Genomic DNA, 22,500 nt, shown 5'->3' with positions numbered 1-22,500 from the left:
CCTTGATCAGTTGGCAGACGATCGGTATCTTTTGAATTCTTTTATTATTTTCTTATTGTTGTACTGGATTGCATGCTGCCATTTACAACAGATATTGATCACACATATAATACACAGGCACACACACACACATACACACACACACATATATTTATATTTACATACATTATATGATATGATATATGACAATATGATATTTATGCACAAAAACAATGTATATCAGGAAACTATAAGTTTTCGCTGTGCAACACATTGCCTTCTTCCCAAACAGAAACATGAAAGAGATTCTTCTAACATGTTTCAGGATTTTTAAACACACATCAGAAGACCTGTACATTCTCATCCATCTCCCAATGAAAAGAACTTATAAGAACTGCTATTTAAACCAAACACAAACTAGATGTAATTTGTTAAATTAATACTCTTGTCTCTTTTACTCTTCTGTTTCGTTAAGTGTATTTACATTTGTTTAGAGTTTCCCAGACAAAGGTTTAAATACTAGTTTGACTGCTTTAAATTTATCCTAGGTTTGTTGCACATAAATATTTATTATTTAATCTCTCAACCGACGAACGCACTATATTCAGATTATGTCAGCCATTACAGCTAATTTCTAGTTTGTACTTGGTTAAAATAGAGAATGCTATAAGTTATCTTCAAAGAGAAAAATAACGAGGTGATATTTGTTCTATGACGAATGGTCAACAAACAGTGATGATCACGACTTCTAAAACATTGGCTAAGTCCTGTTATATTGTGCAAAAACAACGGTGTCATTATATAATTCCGAATAAATTGTATATAGTGTAATCTCTTATACAACCAGAAAGAGTGTTTTCAATCTTAACCAGTAGAGCTTCATTCACGAAGTTCACTTCTGGTCAGTGCATAAATTTCATATCTACTTTTTGAAGATAGATGTCCTTGTTAAGAGATTTCCTGGGGTATTCTTATTACAAGTTTCCTAATTATAACCGAGATTATTGAAAATTTCATACATGAATCCTTATTCGGCATTGTGTATGAGTAGTATTTGCTTCTCATTGTGACTATGGTTATATCTCGCTCTGGATTGTACTTAGATGATGGCTTAAGGGCCTTAGGCGACATACATGTACGTATTTATATTGCAGGGAGAGCTGGCAGAAACGTTAGTACGCTGGGCGAAATGTTTAGCGGTATTTCGTCTGCCGTTACGTTCTGAGTTCAAATTCCGACGAGGTCGACTTTGCCTTTCATCCTTTCGAGGTCGATTAAATAAGTACCAGTTACGCACTGGGGTCGATATAATCAACTAATCCGTTTGTCTGTCCTTCTTTGTCCCCTCTCTGTGTAGCCCCTTGTGGGCAGTAAAGAAATAGGTATTTCGTCTGCCGCTACGTTCTGAGTTCAAATTCCACCGAGGTCAACTTTGCCTTTCATACATTCGGGGTCGATTAAATAAGTACCAGTTACGCACTGGGGTCAATATAATCGACTTAATCCGTTTGTCTGTCCTTGTTTGTCCCCTCTGTGTGTAGCCCCTTGTGGGCAGTAAAGAAATAGGTATTTCGTCTGCCGCTACGTTCTGAGTTCAAATTCCGCCGAGGTCGACTTTGCCTTTCATCCTTTCGAGGTCGACTAAATAAGTATCAGTCACGCACTGAGGTCGATATAATCGATTTAATCCGTTTGTCTGTCCTTGTTTGTCCCCACTGTGTGTAGCCCCTTGTGGGCAGTAAAGAAATATGTATTTCGTCTGCCGTTACGTTCCGAGTTCAAATTCCGCCGAGGTCGACTTTGCCTTTCATCCTTTCGGCGTCGATAAATTAAGTACCAGTTACGCACTGGGGTCGATGTAATCGACTTAACCTCCTTTGTCTGTCGTTGTTTGTCCCCTGTATGCTTAGCTCCCTGTGAGTAATAAAGAAATAAGATGTACAAAGATTTCAAGAGGAATATAAGAACCACTGGCACATTCCATCATCCGTGGCAAGGTATAGCTTGTTTTCCTACATATAGATATTTGAAAAAGATGCTCCCTATCTTCTTCTCTCTTATATGAGCAGATCTACGATGACAGATGTTCCAGCTGAGACTACCCCATCATTCTCTTGGATGTTCCATATTTAGGGTTATAATAATCAATGTGCTCCTACTATCACAAGTCTGTGAGGTGAGAATCAAATCATTAAGGCATAATGGGTGATGCACCCCTATTTCTTTAATACCGACGTCGCCTTCTATTTTTAAAGAGATATCGTTTCATTTCTATACTATCTCTAGTAAATAACAATCAGGTACAATCCGCCCCACTTTTGCACGTGTTCTTGAATATGTATACAGTATATGTAAAAGCATTATTTTTAAAGCGGAGGCGCGTGGCTTAGTGGTTAGGGTGTCAGCATCATGATCGTAATATTGTGGTTTCCATTCCTGGACCGGGCGACGAGTTGTGTTCTCGAGCAAAACTCTTCATTTCACATTGCTCCAGTCCACTCAGCTGGCAAAAATGAGTAACGCTGCGATGGACTGGCGTCCCATCCAGCTGGGAACACATACGCCATTGAAACCGGGAAACCGGGACCATGTGCCTGGGCTAGGCTTTAAAAGGCCGCATTTATTATTATTATTTTTAAAATACAAAATATAAGTTTGGATAAATTGGGTTATTTTGCAGCACAGTAAAATTATTTTCTTCCGCCCTGACACTTCCTATATCACTTTCAGTTGTATACATATTAAAAACTACCAGCTACAAGCCAAAGATTGCACACCTATGGGCTAGATATAGGAGTCAAATTTCTTCAAACTGACACCCTTTCGTCAAAATAATATTATTACATATTCGACGATGTAGGTCTGCCCGAACAGAGTTTATCTTGAAGTAAACAACAGCTTTAGTAACTACAACTACTACTAATTCGCTTTCAGACTCTTTTTATTTCTACAGCACAAAAACAAAAATGTGTTAAGAATATTCGTAAAGTTAACCGAACAAAAAATACACAAAAATAAAAAAGTATTTATTGGAAGGAGAGAACATTATTTCAAATTAAATGGTGTCTACCTGTAATTATTGTTAGGATAATTATACTTCATTATTTTATTGTATTTTCATTTCAGTTCAATTCATTGTCATTTTATATAGATGCAAGCAAAAGTGAATTATAACCTGAGTTTGTGTAATAACTAATTGATGGCGAGCCAAAGACAATTCAATAAAACACATATAAAATTAAAATGTTTTGTAATGATCTAGTAAATAGAACAATGGCGTAGTTAATATGAAACACACGTTTATTCTTTGGTTCTTTTTTTATTATTTTCTTTGTGTACTGGTACCAGTCACCAGACAGCGTCCATGCATTTTTCAAAGGGCAAAGTCGATCGTTTGGAATGGTGGATTTTTTTGTCAAACAGGTTGCTTATATCAATTTTTTGTCAGATTTGACAACAAATCCACCATTCCAATAAAAAGAGCATAAAATCCACAGAATTGTCTCCCCTACTCACTGGAACTGGATAACTCCTACCCCATTTCCAGTGTTGAGACACAATCACCCATTTTTTCAAAATATACACTACATTTAAAACACATGCATCCTAATCCTCCAAAGAAGTTTTTCCAAGGACTATTATTGAACTCTAAAAGCATAAAGACTTTACAATGTATTGGTATACTTATTTATGAATTTTTGTATATATGTATTATAATTTTTTTGAAAAAAACAGGGTAAATTTTTTTTCCGCTTCCTCAATTCAAAAAAAAAAAATTTCCCTTCCATATCTTGAAAAAAAACCTTGCCATGAAAACCGGTTTGATTTATTATTTTTTTCTTTTTTAATTTTTCATACAGCCATTTTTATTAAAATTTAGCATTCTACCTTATAATTTTTCCTTTCCTATATATATATATATATATATATATATATATATATATATATAATATATATATGTATACAAATATATGTATGTAAATATGTGTATATACGTGTTTATATAAATGTATGTATATATCTAGGAATAGATAGATAGATAGATAGATAGATAGATAGATAGATAGATAGATAGATAGATAGATAGATAGAGTGAGAGAGAGATGTCGTCACTATTTCCTATGTGAAAAGTAAATATTGATTGATAGCTATAATTGGAGAAATATACAAATATTAAAATGCACACTTCACAGATTCTGTCGCTATTCATATTGAAGGATTGTCAATATAGAGGACAAAATATAAATAATTCAAACGGAAAAGAATTTCAGACAACATTTTATCACTATTTCATTGTATTTTCAAACATCATGACATTATCAGCACGCTATTTTCAATAGGAATACAATAGAAACAGCAATGTAACATATATAGTGGATGAATAACAGATTGATTACTGAGGCACTCTGTCGGTTACGACGACAAGGATCCCAGCTGATACTATCAACGGAACAGCTTGCGCGTGAAATTAACTTGCAAGTGGTTGAGCACTCTATAGATACGTGTACCCTTAACGTAGTTATCTGGGAGATTCAGCGTGACACAGTGTGCGACAAGGCTGGCCCTTTGAAATACAGGTATTACTCATTTTTGCCAGCTGAGTGGACTGGAGCAACGTGAAATAAAGTGTCTTGCTGAAAGACAAACGCGCCGCCGGGAATTGAACTCACGACCTTACGATCATGAGCCGAATGCCCCTAACCACTAAGCCACGCGCCTTCACTATAGTAAAACACCGTTTACTAGCGAGTCATACACATCTGTTTATAGGTGCCACATCACCATTACTAAAACGTATGTAGAGGATATGCTGCAAGCCTGCATACATCTTCAAGCCCAATAAACACATGCGTCATACACTCGCTGTTTACATGGTGAGAAACATGTTTCACAGACAGCACTATTGGTGAACACTGGTAACCGCAACTGTCTAAATTCGTACAAAGGCATGACTTTGGTAAGCCTAAAAACATTCAATTAATCGCTAGATCAGTGGATCCCATGCGACCTTTATATTAACTTCACCTCCAAATACAATAAACACATGCATCATACGCTCGTCTCTTTATATGGTGAGGAACGTATTTCACAGATAGTACGATTGGCGAACAACAGCAAACAACACTGTATGAATTCGCACACGGGCATAACTTCGGTAAGCCTAAAAGCATGCCGTTAATTGTTAGATCAGTGGTTCCCAAACTTTTTTGCCACGGAATCCTTCGGTATTATTTTTTAAAACGTCGAACCCATGATAACTTTCAGAGAATCCTGGGGTTTTGCAGAACACACTTCAGGAATCATTGTTCCAGATTAACACCTCTACGCCATATTATGGACATTTATTAGTAACAACAGATGTCATCCTGCATATTTTTGGTTTTAATTTCTGTGGGGTTAAATTTTAGTATTTAAAACATTAAGTTCCATTTAATTAATTAGAAATAAAAATGCACCACTAATATTGTAGTTTGTTCCTTCTCGGGCCACACCTGGCTCATAAGGTCCGGTTTTCCGGTTTCCTTGGCGTATAGGTTGCTCACCTGGACGGGACTCTGGTCCGTCGCAGGTGAGCTGCAAAATGCAGAAGGAAAGAGTGAGAGAAAGTTATGGCGAAAGAGTCCGCAGAAGTTCGCCATTACCTTCTGCCGGAGCCGCGTGAAGCTTAGGTGTTTCGTTCATAAACACACACATCGCCCGGTCTGAGATTCGAACCCGCAATCCCTCGACCGTGAGTCCGCTGCTCTAACCACTAGGCCATGTGCCTCCATGCACCAATAATATACTGTGCCATAATACACTTGTGATGAGTGTGACTTTAACCATGAATATGAAAATATTGTAAATTTGTTGAAGAGTTATGGTGTGAAACACGCTGAGTAGTTATCAGCTGTATTACGGTAGGCAGTGGCATAGAGGTACCGTGTAGATATTACCGGTGGTGATATAACACAATTATGAGATATAAATTGGTTTCACTCAGCTAGTCTAACAAGTTCGATAAATACAAATATAAGAAAAAATGTAAATATTTATAAGAGCAACGCGGTTTTCTTTATGGATTTTGTTGCGTACTGGGACGTGTGTTTTGATGCATAAAATTGGTAATATTATTTTAATTCATTGTATTTTTGTTTTATTCCGTTACTGATACGGTTCTTTGAATTCTAGCTTGAATTTCAGCCCTTCAATAGTAGGATCCATGTAACAGTCGACCCCATAAATTTGACCCTTAAAAAATGGTCTACAAAATTCGACTTTTACCCGAGAATATTCAGTAAGTCAACCCGTAATTCGACACAAACTATACATTCCGTGTGTTACTTCCGTTAATTCGTTAAGCCAGGCGCATACATACATACACACATACATACACACATACATACACACATACATACATACATACATACATTCATACATACATACATACATACATACATACATACGTACGTACATACATACATACATATATATATATATATATATATATATATATATATATATATATATATAATATATATATATATATTAAATGTATATATATAATTCCAAAAGAACTGACAGCTTGTCATAAATTTCAATTTTGGACTAAGAATTTTTGCTTAGGATGCATTTATTTTGGCAACTGATGTCATTCTTAACTTTTTCTTTCCAATTTTTCAATTTACATATATGTGTGTGTGTGTATCTGTATATATATATATATATATATTATATATATATATATATATATTATATATATATATATATATGAGTGTGTGTGTGTACGTATATTTGTATGTATGTCATTATTCAGTTTTATTTCAAGATTTCTTACCAATAGAGGAAGAACTGGTTTCTAACCTAGATCCAAAGCTCCTTCGTTAGAATTTTAACAACATTAATACGATAATGTATGTATGTATGTATGTATGTATGTATGTATGTATGCATGTATGTATGTATGTATGACACATGTGTAAGCTATGTCATGTTTCTGTCGCGGATGTGATTATCAGCTGTCCTAAAATGTCTTCACGGTACTACCTCCCTATGCGGCACGATGTTGTTGCTAAAGCAATTTACAATGCCATCCGCAAAAAAGACTGTCCCGAACTAAACATCAACTCAAGGAATACTGGTGGAATATTCCCATTAAAATTTCTATCAAATGTAAACATAACAGGCCAGATAATGTTTGGGTTAGAGTGGCAAAGGTATGTACCATCATAGAGGTCAGCTGCCCGGCAGATATAAACATGTCTTTGAAAATCAAAGAAAAGAGAATATCTATGGACAACTGCTTTGAAACTTCCAGCTCCTATATCCAAACTATGAATTCATATTCGTACTAATAATAATTGGAGCACTAGGTTTTGTTAATAAATTCTTAAAGGAAAATCTGGATAAACTGGGATTTTCAGAAATATAAATCGACCGGCTAATTCGTACAAGTGCAACCTGCGAGTGAAACAGTAAAAATATGCAAGACTTTTCTCATGTTCCTAATGTGAATTTGTTAGCTACATCCCCTAAGATGGAGCCTTGTATTTTTGTTGGGATCCGGCTCCCTCCTCAGTGGAATATTTATGAAAGTTAAAACATAGAAGACGTACATACAAACATTAGAGCAAAACGAGATATACCAACTCGTCTGGAGCAAAATATGGCTATACTTAGGATCTTGGGTAGGTAACGCAAATCCACATGCTAAAAATGTTCACGATAACTGGGAATATCAAAATCTGCGAGACTTTCGTAGAATGGTTCAAAGAAGATTCTTTCCTTCACAATCTTGCTACTAAATTTAAAAGGGAAAGAGAATACATACATACATACATACATACCATACATACATACATACATACATACATACATACATACATACATACATACATATGAGGGGCAGCTGAAAAGTTCCTGGAATTAAGGGTATCGCGAAAGGCATTGGTTGGAGGCCCAACCTTCTGAGTTCTTTTACAGGGCTTGGAATACCTGAAGGGCCACTGCACTATGTGTGTGAATCTGAGAGGGGAATATGTCAAATAAAATCATTATTTACCCAAAGCCCGGAACTTTACGGCACCCTTCGTACATACATACATACATACATACATACATACATACATACATGCATACATACACATACATACATACATACATACACATATACATAATTTTTGTTTGTGCCTATGTGAATGGGCGCATGCTTGTGCCTGAATCTTCGTGTGTTTCTCTGTATTCCGGCCTGGTATAAAGAATTTGAGTTACCTCCACTCATTGTTTCCAGTTATCTTCCGGTAATCTTAAGTCTAGTTCGCTGTAGTCTGAATCCAATTCTAAGTTCCTCTGCATTTGATTTTGCTGAAGTGATAAATTTTAACGCTTACAGTTCATGATATGTTCGTGACATTAAACAGGCGTAACATCCAAGATTCTAAACTAATCTTAAAATGTGAATAAAAAACAAATACTGAATTTTTAAACACTCACCAATATTTTACAACGCCTTAAAAAAATAAACTTTGAAAATCAGAGATTTTCTGCACTTGTTTTTAAAATAAAAAGAAACATTTTAAAATAAAACTATTTTAAAATAAAACATTTCATAAACTTAAAACTGCAGTACATTTTTATTTTGAATTGAAGTATGCATTTGAAAGCATTAGTTTATTGCACTTTCTGAAAATTTAAAACTTTTATTTCAGTTTGAATTTCTCAAAGATAAAAAAAAAATGTATATAATCATAAAATACATTTCATATGCGATCGAAATACCTATTACACAAAACAAAATATATTAATGTGTATACGTTTTAAATGTACACGGAATATATTTATGTAGAAAAGAAAAAGAAAATATATTAATTACCTCTGGGAGTAATTTGAAATCGGTTTTATCCTACCGCTCGTAATCTGAACACGATTCCAAGTTATCGAGAGGTACGCTGAGTGGGGACGTATTCTGAAATTGCTATATCGGGTCTGCATTTACGCTTGCTCAGGTAAACTTGTGTTTCACACAAAGAGTCATCTGTCTCCTTGTATCAAAATTGTAACTTAGCGATTCTATAAACGTAGATTAAAATAAAATCTGATGTCGATATGAAGTCAATGCACCAGCATGGTCGCAGTTCAACGGAAGAAATCTCGTGGTTATATATCGGTTATAAATTGCCGTTCAATCGACGCATCGAATAAAAAATAACGTGTAGAAATTATTTCGCTGACGTTGCATACGCACTCTGTTCCTTGTACAACCGGAAAGATAGTGATGATGTATGTGGGCCATTGGAAGCCAATAACAAACAGAAAAAGAATTATTTTTCTGCAGAAAAGAATTCTATAAATATACACACACAAAATATATATATATATATATATATATATATATATATACATGATTGAACGAAAATGGATATCAATGATAAATATTGGACATATTTGGAAATATTCCTGTATATTTCTGTAAATAAAATACAATAAAAATTTGGGTATCCGAAATATATGTATATAATTCCAAAAGAATTGGCAGTTTGTCATGAATTTCAATTTTTGACTAAGAATTTTTGCTTCGGGTGCATTTATTTTGGCAACTGATGTCATTTTTAACTTTCTTTCCAATTTTCCAATTTTTGTTTGGATTATCCATTTACTATCGTTCTTTAAGAATTTACAACATTTCCATTCCTACGATAACCCTAATTCTTAAATAAATACATTTCTCAAAAATAACATTCAAATTATTCTTTCTATGAATTAATGTGTGTGCCTTTCATCATATCAGGGATATGTTATGTCAAGTATATATTTTAAATACATGATGAAAGAGATTAGTTGAGAAGAAAGTAGTTCTAAGTACGATACAACTGTGGGGTAATTTAAATATGCGTTCTCTTACATAGATTCTGATTGACCAATGCATTGTATCGTTCGTATTCCATTGAAAAATGTTCATGTAAAGACCTTCATCAAGAAGAGAGAGAAGAGTTATTTCAGGATAGCGTAAACCAAAAACGAAGAAAAATGTTCTCACTTACCGGAGACGGAACTAGCTCGATATGACGGAAACTCGTTATACAAAAGTAAGAAACACTACTAGTCACGCGCCAGTTTGTGCATATTTATCTGTGAATGATTTGCAATGCCGAGAACACGAAACCCCGACAAATAACTTGTTTGAAACCTGTAACTGACGATGCTCTTATTTGCAAAGTGCCATCAAATATGGACTTTTAAAAATATAGTAAAGAAGGAAATCACCCAGATGGAGTGTAAACTGAGAAATTAGAGATTTGTGTTTAAATATTCAATTTACTCCATCTCGCCAGAAATGCTCATATCTTACTTCCACTGATTTGAAATCTAATGCAAAACTTTTCATGGAGTTGATTCCTCTAATACGAACAATTCTTGAATAAAACATTCATTATGAAGATATATATTATCAGAGATCGAACGTTTGTTTCTAGCCCAACACAGGCCCTACATGTATTTAGATGATAAAGAAAGCACAACGCATTGCTGGGTATTACAACAGGCACGTACACTCTATCTGCAAAGTGAAATAAAGCTGCTGAAATGAAAACCGAATTGTATTAGCGAGAAGTAGTCTTTGTTACAACAGGAAGCTCCAAAACGTCACAATTCGTATTATAGCATAAATAATCAACTCCCAAACACCCAGATACACATACAACACTCTTATACACAATTTCTACAAAAACTATCTACCAACAGAAAAATCTTCAATTCGAAAAACAAAACGTATTCTCGCCATAGGGAAATCGGTTGATTGGGGAAGTCGCTGTAGGAACCCTTAAACCAATGACTTTATTGGATATTGCTCACAAAATACATATCAAATAAAAATGCATGTTAGATTTTTCTCTTACTTTACTGCAATTATTAAAAAAAACCCACATAGCAATCTTCTAGTTTTGATCAAACTATATGCCTGCATCTCTTTAATAACTGCTTAGAAAAAAAATCGAATTTAAATTATCTCTAAATTACATTTCTTGTATTAACCAGCAGGATAGGAACAAAATTGTTTCAGGATATTAAGAAAGAGATCTTAAAATTTACCATGAAAGGGTAGCTACTAAAAATAATTGTTGAATCCACTGCGTAAAGAAATCCTCAATTTGGTTTTGAAATTTTATTTTGCAACCAGTTCCACATTTTATGTTACTCATTAGTAAAATATTTTTTGCGTTAATCAACGAGTAATAAAATTAACACTCCGCTGTATTTATGTAATAACTGATATTGCTATAATTTAATTGTTCGTGGAAAAACTGTCAAAGCTACAAATTCTGGTATTTTCATCGGTATAATTAGCGTCATGTCTCATAGGCCATACATCGTAATTTCGTTTTATAACTTTTGGTGACATATACATGTATTTTAATATTGTTCAGCGGCATGTATGATAATTACGCCAATAAATTCTCATTCTAAAGTCAATATGTGCGTATAAATCGTTAATCAAACCTTATATATGCTCACTAAGATTGTAAAATATTAATATATATATATATGTGTGTGTGTGTGTGTGTGTGTGTGTGTGTTCTCTTATTGTTTTACTTGTTTCAGTCATTTGAGTGTGGCCATGCTGTAGCACTACCTTTAGTCGAACACATCTACCCCAGGACTTATTCTTTGTAAGCCTAGTACAACTATTTAAAAAAAATTCAAATTGGGCTATTACAAGAAAACAAAAAGAAATCGCTAATCTTTATCTGAGCCTTAATATAATAAAAAAAAACACGATTTTTTTTTCTGATAATTTCTTTATATAGTCAACATACCTTTATACTTATAAATGATTTTACGAGGTGTCTCCATTTAAGGAGAAATCATAGGTATAATTTCTTTATAAACTACTGACTCTACAGTTTCTCTTAATTTGAATTAATATATTTCAAACTTCCCCAGGAGTTGAATCGTATAATGCGCTACGCCTAGTAATATGAACTTTTTCGTGATTTTTGAAAGCGTAAGATTATCTGAGGTGCTTTACAATTAATAAGATTATAATTTTCTTCGTAATAACACTCTCCTCTTGAGTGCAATATTTGTTTTATTTGTATATACACCAAGTTAGTAACTAATTTTTGTGCGGTGCCGAGCTGAATGAATCGATAGCGGCATTTTGTCTGTCCTTACGTTCCGGGTTCAAATTCTGCCGCGGTCAACTTTGCCACTCATCCTTTCGGGGTCGATAAATTAAGTACCAGTTGCATACTGGGTCGATCTAAATTACTGGCCCTCTCCCACAAATTTTCAGGCCTTGTTCTTATAGTAAGGAGGATTAGTTACGTCAACTAATTATTATTTTTTTTTAGATTACTTAAATTATCCCTAAAAAGAATAACGTTCTCGATATTAGCCTTCTTCAATATTTATCTTTATATTTTGTAGTTAACAAATTACATGCCTCAAGGAATTAAAAGGTAAACTGGTGATTTTCAAACAATCACTGAAGTGGCAGTGTGGTAAGTAGCTTGCTTATGAGCCACATCGTTCCGGGTTCAGTCCCACTGCGTAGCACCTTGGGCAAGTGTCTTCTACTATAACTTCGGGCCGACCAAAGTCTTGTGAGTGGATTTGGTAGACGGAAACTGAAAGAAGCCCGTCGTATATATGTATGCGTATATATATATATATATATATATGTGTGTGTGTGTGTGTGTGTGTGTGTGTACGTTTGTGTGTCTGTGTTTGACCCCCCTACATCGCTTGACAACCGATGCTGCTGTGTTAACGTCCCCTTAACATAGCGGTTCGGCAAAAGAGACCGACAGAATAAGTACTAGGCTTACAGAGAATAAGTCCTGGCGTTGATTTGCTCGACTAAAGGCGGTGCTCCAGCATGACCACAGTCAAATGACTGACACAAGTAAAAGAGAGATATCCTTCGTAATCATATACATGCATTTTGAAAATGAACCTTTCCCTCAATCATATAAAATGCAATGCTTTGAAATTTTGAGAATTTCATTTGCCTGTGTTTGGTTTATAAGTATTGTCTTTAACGTGGTTACCGTCTGGCCTTAATGTTAGCCTTGACTGATCGATAGTCTACTACGTCTTTCGCGAGTATCGCGTGTGTATTACATTATGTGTGAAAGCGCATGGCTCAGTGGTTAGAGCGTCGAGCTTACGATCGTGAGGTTATGAGTTCGATTCCCGGACCGGGCTGCGTGTTGTGTTCTTGAACAAGAGACGTTTTTTTCACGTTGCTCAAGTTAACTCAGCTGTAGAAATGAGTTGCGACGTCACAGGTACCAAGCTGTATCGGCCCCTTTGCCTTTCCCTTGGATAACACTGGCGGCGTGGAGAAGGGAGACCGGTATGCATGGGTGACTGCTGGTCTTCCATAAACAACCTTGCCCGGACTTTTACCTGGGAGGGTAACTGTCTAGTTGCAATACCACGGTCAGTCATGACCGAAGGGGTCTCAACATTATATATTTCCCGTATATATTTTGAAGGAGATTTACTTATTATATCTAGCAAGTCTAGCTCCTACATTGAGGTTGGTTTGCATATTGGTGCATAGTACATTTAGAGCGTCATCTAATTTGTTTAAATTTCATTGTTTTCTAAATTCAATGATTAGGTCATACATTTGATAGAACAACTAGACTCTCACATGTAGAAATCAACGGGAAAATTTTATTAATAATAGAGCAATAATGTTTTAGATCGCTTAGTAAATAACAATATATTGGCAGATGAGAAAATGATTTATATAACGACATTACATTTTGTTCAATATCTTAAATAAAACAATGCAACAAGACAGCATTAAATCAATCATTTATTGAAGCTTAGTCTTCTTTTGAAAGTTGTTATTAATTCTTTCAGTTTGTGTTTTCGAATTTTTCTGGCACATTTTATTATGTGACATATTTTCTCCTGACTGGATTCGATTGCTGCTGGAAATAATTGAACTCTTTATAATTCTCTCACAACTTCTCTATAAACATTTCTTATACTAGTTAGAAATAACAGCTATTTCTCCGTCAAACTACTATTCGCTGCCTTACAAATTGGAAAGGCACATTATATAATATAGCCCTAGGGACACTCTGAAGGAATGGTCCTCTATATTGGAGGGAATTTATGAGCCAAACCAAAAACAAGTCCGTTATTACCTTGTGAATGGAGTTTCGCAGTGAGAAACTTTAGGGAACACACACAGACACACACACACACATATAGACGAACACACATGCACTCGCACGCACACACACAGATAGGTGTATGTGTAGTATATATGTATATCGATGTGTAAGCGCATATAATTGCGTGTTCATGTTTGTATGTATGCATATTGAATGTGTAACTGAATATGTGACTTATGGGGTTTCACCGCTATTAAGTAAATATAATTATGAATACAACATATTAAGTTGTATTTCTACTCTTTGCCGCACTACGAGGGGCGTTCAATAAGTAATGCCCCTGACCTACTTCCCATAGCAGTAGAGCAACGACACTTGGCACAGTTATTAGTCTTTTCCTACATAGGAACTAGCCAGGGTTATGCATTTCTCCCATCGTTTGATACAGCTCTGGAGACCGTTTTTGTAGAAGACCCCAGCTTGGTCCTCCAACCACGACGTGACTTCAGAAATCAAGGCTGCATCATCTGGGAAACGCTTTCCTTTCAAAATCAACTTCATGGCTGGGAAGAGGTGAAAATCAGAGGGTTCAGGGGAGGAGTTCATAGCCATACGCCTGTGCTTCTGATCTGGCGACACGCGAGTTGTGGACCGGAGCGTTGTCCTGCAAGAGGAGGATGCCTTTGCTGATCTTGCCCCGCCTCTTGATTTTGATAGCTTCTCTTAATTTCATCAAAAGTGAAGCATAATAGGCTCCTGTAATGGTGGTACCCTTTGCCAGGAAATCTGTCATCACTACTCCGTCATGGTCCCAGAAGACTGTGAGCATAACCTAGTCAGCGGAGGGCTGCACCCTTGCCTTCTTTGGAGGAGGTGAGTCACGGTGCTTTCACTGCATTGACTGGGCTTTGGTCTATGGATCATAGTGATGGACCCAGGTTTTATCCTGTGTGATCAGTCTTTTGAAAAATTTTGACTCATCTTCTTGGCACATGTCCAAATTCATCCTCGAGCACTCAACGCGTTCTTGCTTCTGGAAAGATGTGAGCAACCTGGAAATCCATCTGGCAGACACCTTTTGCATATGCAAATGGTCATGAATGATAGTTTCCACAGACCCGGTACTAATCTTGACCTTATGGGCTATTTGGCGAATAGTTATGCGTTGACCTTCCAAAATGGCAGCCTCAACTTGACGGACAGACGTCTCATCAACGGCAGAAGGGGGCGACCAGATCTGGGAGCTGTTTCCACAGAGTTCCGACTATGTTTGAATTCACAATGCCAGCGTTTTACAAGGTCATATGATGGGGCATCATCAACATAAGTTACTTTCATTTCATCAAAAGTCTCCCGTGGTGTGCGTCCTTTCAAATACAAAAACCAGATCACTGCTCGACACTCAACAGGCTCCATTTCACACTTGACTCAGTTCAAACACCTGTAAATCAGAAACCACAAATAGTTCGCCACGTAATCTATAGAGGTATACATAAGTGCACATGCAAAATTTCAGCTAGATCAAACAACTGCAAGTGGGTCAGGGGCATTACTTATTGAACGCCCCTCGTAAGACCACTCTATTTTAACGTGTCTAGTGATAATTATTGCTAGATAATATATATATATTTATAGTGAGAATTTTCCCAAAAAAAAACAAGACGAAAACGGGTGAGTAAACAAATAGATGTATCAGTTTAACGCTCGGGAAGTGAGAAAGTCTTTTACGTTGCAAGCCTACGCTCTTCAACAGAAAGGAACATAGAAATAAACTGGGAGAGAAAATAGAAAAAGGTGGTAAGAAGCTTGCTTCAGAACCTCATGGTTCCGGGTTCAGACACACTGCGTGGCACCTTGCGCAAGTGACTTCTGCTATAGCCTCGGGTCGACCAAAACCTTGTGAGTGAATTTGGTAGAGAGGAAACTGAAAGAAGCCCGTCGTATATGTATATATGTTTGTGTGCCTATATCCACTCCGTTCTCTTTTGACAGTCGATGTTGGTGTGTATACATCCCAGACATTTAATGGTTCAGGAAAAAGAGACCGATAAAATAAGTACTAGGCTTACAATTTCTACGACCAAAGGCGATGCTCCATCATGGCCTCAGTCAAATGATCGAAACAAATGAAAGAATGTTTTTATTGTTAGATTGAAGGTGCGTTGATATCTTGAGCAAGACACTTCATTTTACGTTGCTTCAATTCACTCAGCTTTAAATGGAGAACCCTGCGACAAACTGGCTTTTAGATCAAGGAGAATGTTGGCCTGGTCACCGTGACAGCGAAATGGAATTATTCGACAACTAAAACTTTGCAAAGCGCACTGTGTCCATGAGATGTATAACGCCGTCCGATAATGTGGTTGATCACGTGATCACGTGATATGCATATATATATATATATATATATATAATAATAAATATTAGGGAATAAATCCAAATTTACAGGGAAAAAATCAGATTTAGGATTAAATCCAATTTTATAGTAAAATATTATAAAATATTATTAGAGACAAAACCACTATTTTGCAAAACAAACAAGGAAAGACTTAATCAATACATAAAATTTTAATAATAGACTATTTATTAAAATTTTATGTATTGATTAAGTCTTTCCTTGTTTGTTTTGCAAAATAGTGGTTTGTCTCTAATAATATTTTATATATATATATTATATATATATATATATATATATATATATATATATATATATATATACATATTTGTTTCTTTTATGATCAGTTATAATAAAAACAATTTTATATTAATCTGATGGGTTACTCTATATTTTTGTAGAGTATAGTTTTATTATTCCTATATGAGATTGCTGTTGACAGTGACTTCGAAGTTTCAGCTAGCTAATTCATCGTGTACCCCATATTCATTCTACTCCGAATACTCATATAAATTATAGTATTTGTGGTCTTTATTCGATACTAGCAGTATCGCCCGGCGTTGCTCGGGTTTGTAAGGGAAATAACTATATAAGCATTTTAGAGAGTTACTTCCCTTATATAAACCAAGCAAAAAATTGCATTTAAAAAACCCAAAAAAGGATGGTAATTTTTTTTTTAATCGTAGACTCATCGTAGACGCGCGCTAATACCCAGAAGGGCTCGATATGAATCACGACTATAAGATACCCGCTTTTGGTTAAACTGCACCGCAAAAGTGGGAGTAGTTAGGAATCTAAATCGGAGGAGACAGACTCTCACACACACAACAGTTTTATATATAAAGAGTATTCTCTTTACTTTCTCTTAATTATTTTACTTGTTTCAGTCATTTGACTGCGGCCATGCTGTAGCACCGCCTTCAGTCGAGCAAATTGACCCCAGGAATTATTCTTTCGAAGCCTACTACTTATTCTATCGGTTTCTTTTGCCGAATCGCTAAGTTACGGTGACGTAAACACACCAGCATCGGTTGTCAAGCGATGTTGGGGGACAAACAAAGACACACAAACATACACACACACATACGTACACACATACATACATATATACATACATACATATATACATACATACATACATGCATACATACATACATACATTCATACATACATATATCTATCTATCTATCTATCTATCTATCTATCTATCTCTCTCTCTCTCTCTATCTATATATATATATATACATATTTGTTTCTTTTATGATCAGTTATAATAAAAACAATTTTATATTAATCTGATGGGTTACTCTATATTTTTGTAGAGTATAGTTTTATTATTCCTATATGAGATTGCTGTTGACAGTGACTTCGAAGTTTCAGCTAGCTAATTCATCGTGTACCCCATATTCATTCTACTCCGAATACTCATATAAATTATAGTATTTGTGGTCTTTATTCGATACTAGCAGTATCGCCCGGCGTTGCTCGGGTTTGTAGGGGAAATAACTATATAAGCATTTTAGAGAGTTACTTCCCTTATATGAACCAAGCAAAAAATTGCATTTAAAAAACCCAAAAAAGGATGGTAATTTTTTTTTTAATCGTAGACTCATCGTAGACGCGCGCTAATACCCAGAAGGGCTCGATATGAATCACGACTATAAGATACCCGCTTTTGGTTAACTGCACCGCAAAAGTGGGAGTAGTTAGGAATCTAAATCGGAGGAGACAGACTCTCACACACACAACAGTTTTATATATAAAGAGTATTCTCTTTACTTTCTCTTAATTATTTTACTTGTTTCAGTCATTGACTGCGGCCATGCTGTAGCACCGCCTTCAGTCGAGCAAATTGACCCCAGGAATTATTCTTTGGAAGCCTACTACTTATTCTATCGGTTTCTTTTGCCGAATCGCTAAGTTACGGTGACGTAAACACACCAGCATCGGTTGTCAAGCGATGTTGGGGGACAAACAAAGACACACAAACATACACACACACACATACGTACACACATACATATATATATACATACATACATATATACATACATACATACATGCATACATACATACATACATTCATACATACATATATCTATCTATCTATCTATCTATCTATCTATCTATCTATCTATCTATCTCTCTCTCTCTCTCTATCTATATATATATATATATATATAACTACAAAATTAGAAAATGGAGAAACATACTTAAATCAATAAAACATCAACTATCAGATGATACCCAATCAATACTTTATTACACCATTACATATCAGTAAAGGCATTATACAAAATATACAGTAAATGTAAATAGACAAAGAGATATAAGTATAAAATTTCAAATATAATATGTAATTAAATCATATCTGACAGCTGTTTCGGCAGCAAGGGCAGTCATACCTCATTTAACCTATAAGCCATAAAGGCAGGTATAAATGGGGCATTAACAAGGATGCCCCACGGCCTCTTCAGAGAATTATATTTGTTATAATTGTGAAAAAATTATTTTTGGGTACCTATCTAGCAGTATATTGGATATATGTTATCCCATGGTGGGTTGAAAATTCAACCCCTATCTCATTTTATATATATATATATACATATATAAGACGGGATTCTTTCAGTTTGTTTCTACCAAATCCACTCACAAGGCTTTGGTCGGCCCGAGGCTATAGTAGAAGACACTTTCCCAAGGTGCCACGCAGTTGGAATGAACCCAGAACCATGTGGCTGGTAAGGAAGCTAATTACCTCACAGCCACAACGAAATCCTTCGAGAAATATATTATATACACAGCGTCTGACCATCAGAATACCTATCATATCCGACACTATTCTTAAGCATTCGAGATATTACAAATCACATGAAACAATAAGATATTATAAAATATCTTATATTCTTTGAAATTGTGCCATTTAGTTATTAGAAGTGCTTTCTAAATTTTGTTTACAATATGAAATTGTCAATAACATTTGTATTTCACTAACATAATATTTAGATAGTCCTAAGTGTTTTCGAGGACTACTTTTCTTTGCTATAATTCTCAAAACGTATTTATAGTTTTTTTTAAAATTCTTTCTCAAATTGTAATACATGATGTTAATATTGAATTTGTTTATCATCAAATTCTCTTTTTTCCGGATTATTTTTTTTTTACAGTTAACTTTTCTACATACATCGCAGAATTTTTTTTTTTTTTTTAGTTAAACTTGTTATTTCTGAATTTCTTCCAGCATTTTACACTATCAATGAAATCTTTCATTTTTTTACTCATTTTTACGTTTTACTTGATGTTTTTGTTGTTGTTGCTACTGTTTCATTTCATATTCCCGCCTACTTCATCCAGTTCATCATTATCACCAACGATCATTATGATGATGATGGCGCGACGATGATGATAATTTCAATGATGATGATAAGAATGATGGAGAAGATGAAGATGATGATGATGACGACGACGACGATGGCCATAACGATGATGATGATGATGAGATAAAATGATCATTAATATCAATGCTATTATTATTACCATAAACGTCACCACTATTACCGTTATTGTTATCATCACTACTACTACTACTACTACTATTTCTACTACTACTACTACTACTACTACTACTACTACTACTACTACTACTACTACTATTTCTACTACTACTACTACTACTACTACTACTTTTATACTACTACAACTACTACTACTACCTCTATAATTACTACTACTTTTACTACTACTACTACTACTACTACTACTACTACTACTACTACTATTATTATTATTATTACTAATACTATTATTATTATCATTATCATAGTTATACGAATAAATAAAATATAACATTATTTTTAAAATTCGGCTTTTTTTTCTTTTCCTTCAGTTGAGAACGCTGAATATATGCATAAATATGTGTGTGCGTATGTCTATATATATATATATATATGTATATATGTATGTATGTATGTATGTATGTATGTATGTATGTATGTATGTATATATATATATATGTATGCATATCTATATATAGATATAGATATATACATACATTCATACATACACACACACACACGCACACACACAGACATATATATATATATAGATATATATATATATATATATATAACACCTTTATTTTCTTTGTAGTTGTTTCATTCCTCCTTACCATGCCAAATCTCACCACCAGCAGTTGTGAGAAACTCTGCAGATGGTAGCGTAATATATCTATTTGAAACGCATAAAAACATAAACCAAATGACAATCTTTTAAGGGATTTTTTTTCTTCTCACTCCTTCCCAACTAGTGCGTTTCATTGTTTTTTAAACTAACAGTATTTCTTCCTATATTCACCTGCTTCTTCTCATTAGTTTTTGTATACATTTATACGTAATATTTTTCATTTACTTACTTGCTTCAAACAACAGGAAATGTTACTTTCATTATAAAATTCAATCTTCTATATCCCTTTCTTTCTCTTCTTTCTACTCCTTTTCTGTTATTTTCTATCTAACGTTGATGCATGCCTTTCTCATAACTGCTAAGCATTTATCATGTTTATCTTAGTTATCTCATGTAACACATTTAGATTATAGATCTTGAATCTCACAAGATAGAAAAAAATAATAATGATAACTTAGAGTGTAATACAGAGACTTTCGAAAAGTCTGAATCCTCACAAATAGCGCACAACTGCTCGAAAAACAAAATGTCACAGTGACTCAGAGTTACTGGACTGTAATATATGATGTAGAAGAGAATGGATTCTATATTCTGATATTAGTGAATCCGTCCGTAAGTCAAATAAATACACAGTAGATTTACAAAGGAGGCACAATGGCCCAGTTGTTAGGGCGGCGGACTTGCGGTCGTAAGAACGCGTTTTCGATTCCCGGACTGGGCATTGTGAGTGTTTCTTGAGCAAAAACACCTAAGCTCCACCAGGCTCCGGCGGGTGGGGGAGAACCCCACAGTATTCTTTCACCTCGACTTTCTTTCACTCTTTTTTCCTACTTCTGCCACAAAGCAGTGGAACCAGGGTGTAACCCACTATGGTGTGGTAAACTCTCAGACCCTAGTCTAGACTGCGAATTCTCTGTACTCCAGAATGGTCCAGCTCTCCACCCGTTAAAAGCCACCGTTTACGGAATGAGGACAACAACGTATCCTTCGCGCCCGTGCAACCGCCAGTCTATCGCGTGTGGTGGGTGGATCTTCAACTTGCCACATGCATTCTTAGTAGCTTAGAGTAGGCTCGAATTAGAGATTATTCTTTGTGGCTAATGGCGTGAGTCCTGATTAGAAGAAGAAGAAGAAGAAGAAGAAGAAGAAGAAGAAGAAGAAGAAGAAGAAGAAGAAGAAGGAGGAGGAATCATGTTCTATCTCGTCATTGTAGTCAGACGATAACTAAAGGCTTGAAACGTCGGCTTCTTCAGTCACCATAGACAATTTCATTAACTCACCTACGTGAGCTTTAAAGTCATCAGTAGATCAAAAAGCCGATATTTAGTGCATTGCCGAGCCATAGATATTATAGGAGATTTTTACTAAAAATATCAGTGTCTTGTCTCACGTTGTTTTTTCTTGTTCACTCTTTTTCCTTTTATATATTTTTTTGTAAGGTTCACCTGATGGGACACATTAGAAAACAGCTGGTCTTCAATCAATCAGTGATCAATGTTTCATACTTATAAAATAATGTGGCCAAATGGAAAAATAACAAAGGTGGATAATTGCTTTTAGCATACTGTCAGCATTGCCACCATCATCTTCATTATCAATCCATGTCCACCATCTTTACTCCATTATCATTAAGGTCATCCTTATCATCATCATCATCATCATCGTCGTCGTCATCGTTGTCGTTATCTTCGTCGTTGTCGTTGTCGCCGTCATCAACATCATCGTCATCATCACCATCATTTTCTGGCAACCCCATTCGAAATAGGCTCGCAACTCCCTAGAGCAAACATTACCGCAATAAGGTCTCGCACTTCAGATTCCAGAAACTACGAG

Source organism: Octopus sinensis, linkage group LG3 (assembly GCF_006345805.1).
Source record: "Octopus sinensis linkage group LG3, ASM634580v1, whole genome shotgun sequence".
NCBI classification, from domain to species: Eukaryota; Metazoa; Mollusca; class Cephalopoda; order Octopoda; family Octopodidae; genus Octopus; species Octopus sinensis.
This window is presented reverse-complemented; position numbering follows the sequence as displayed.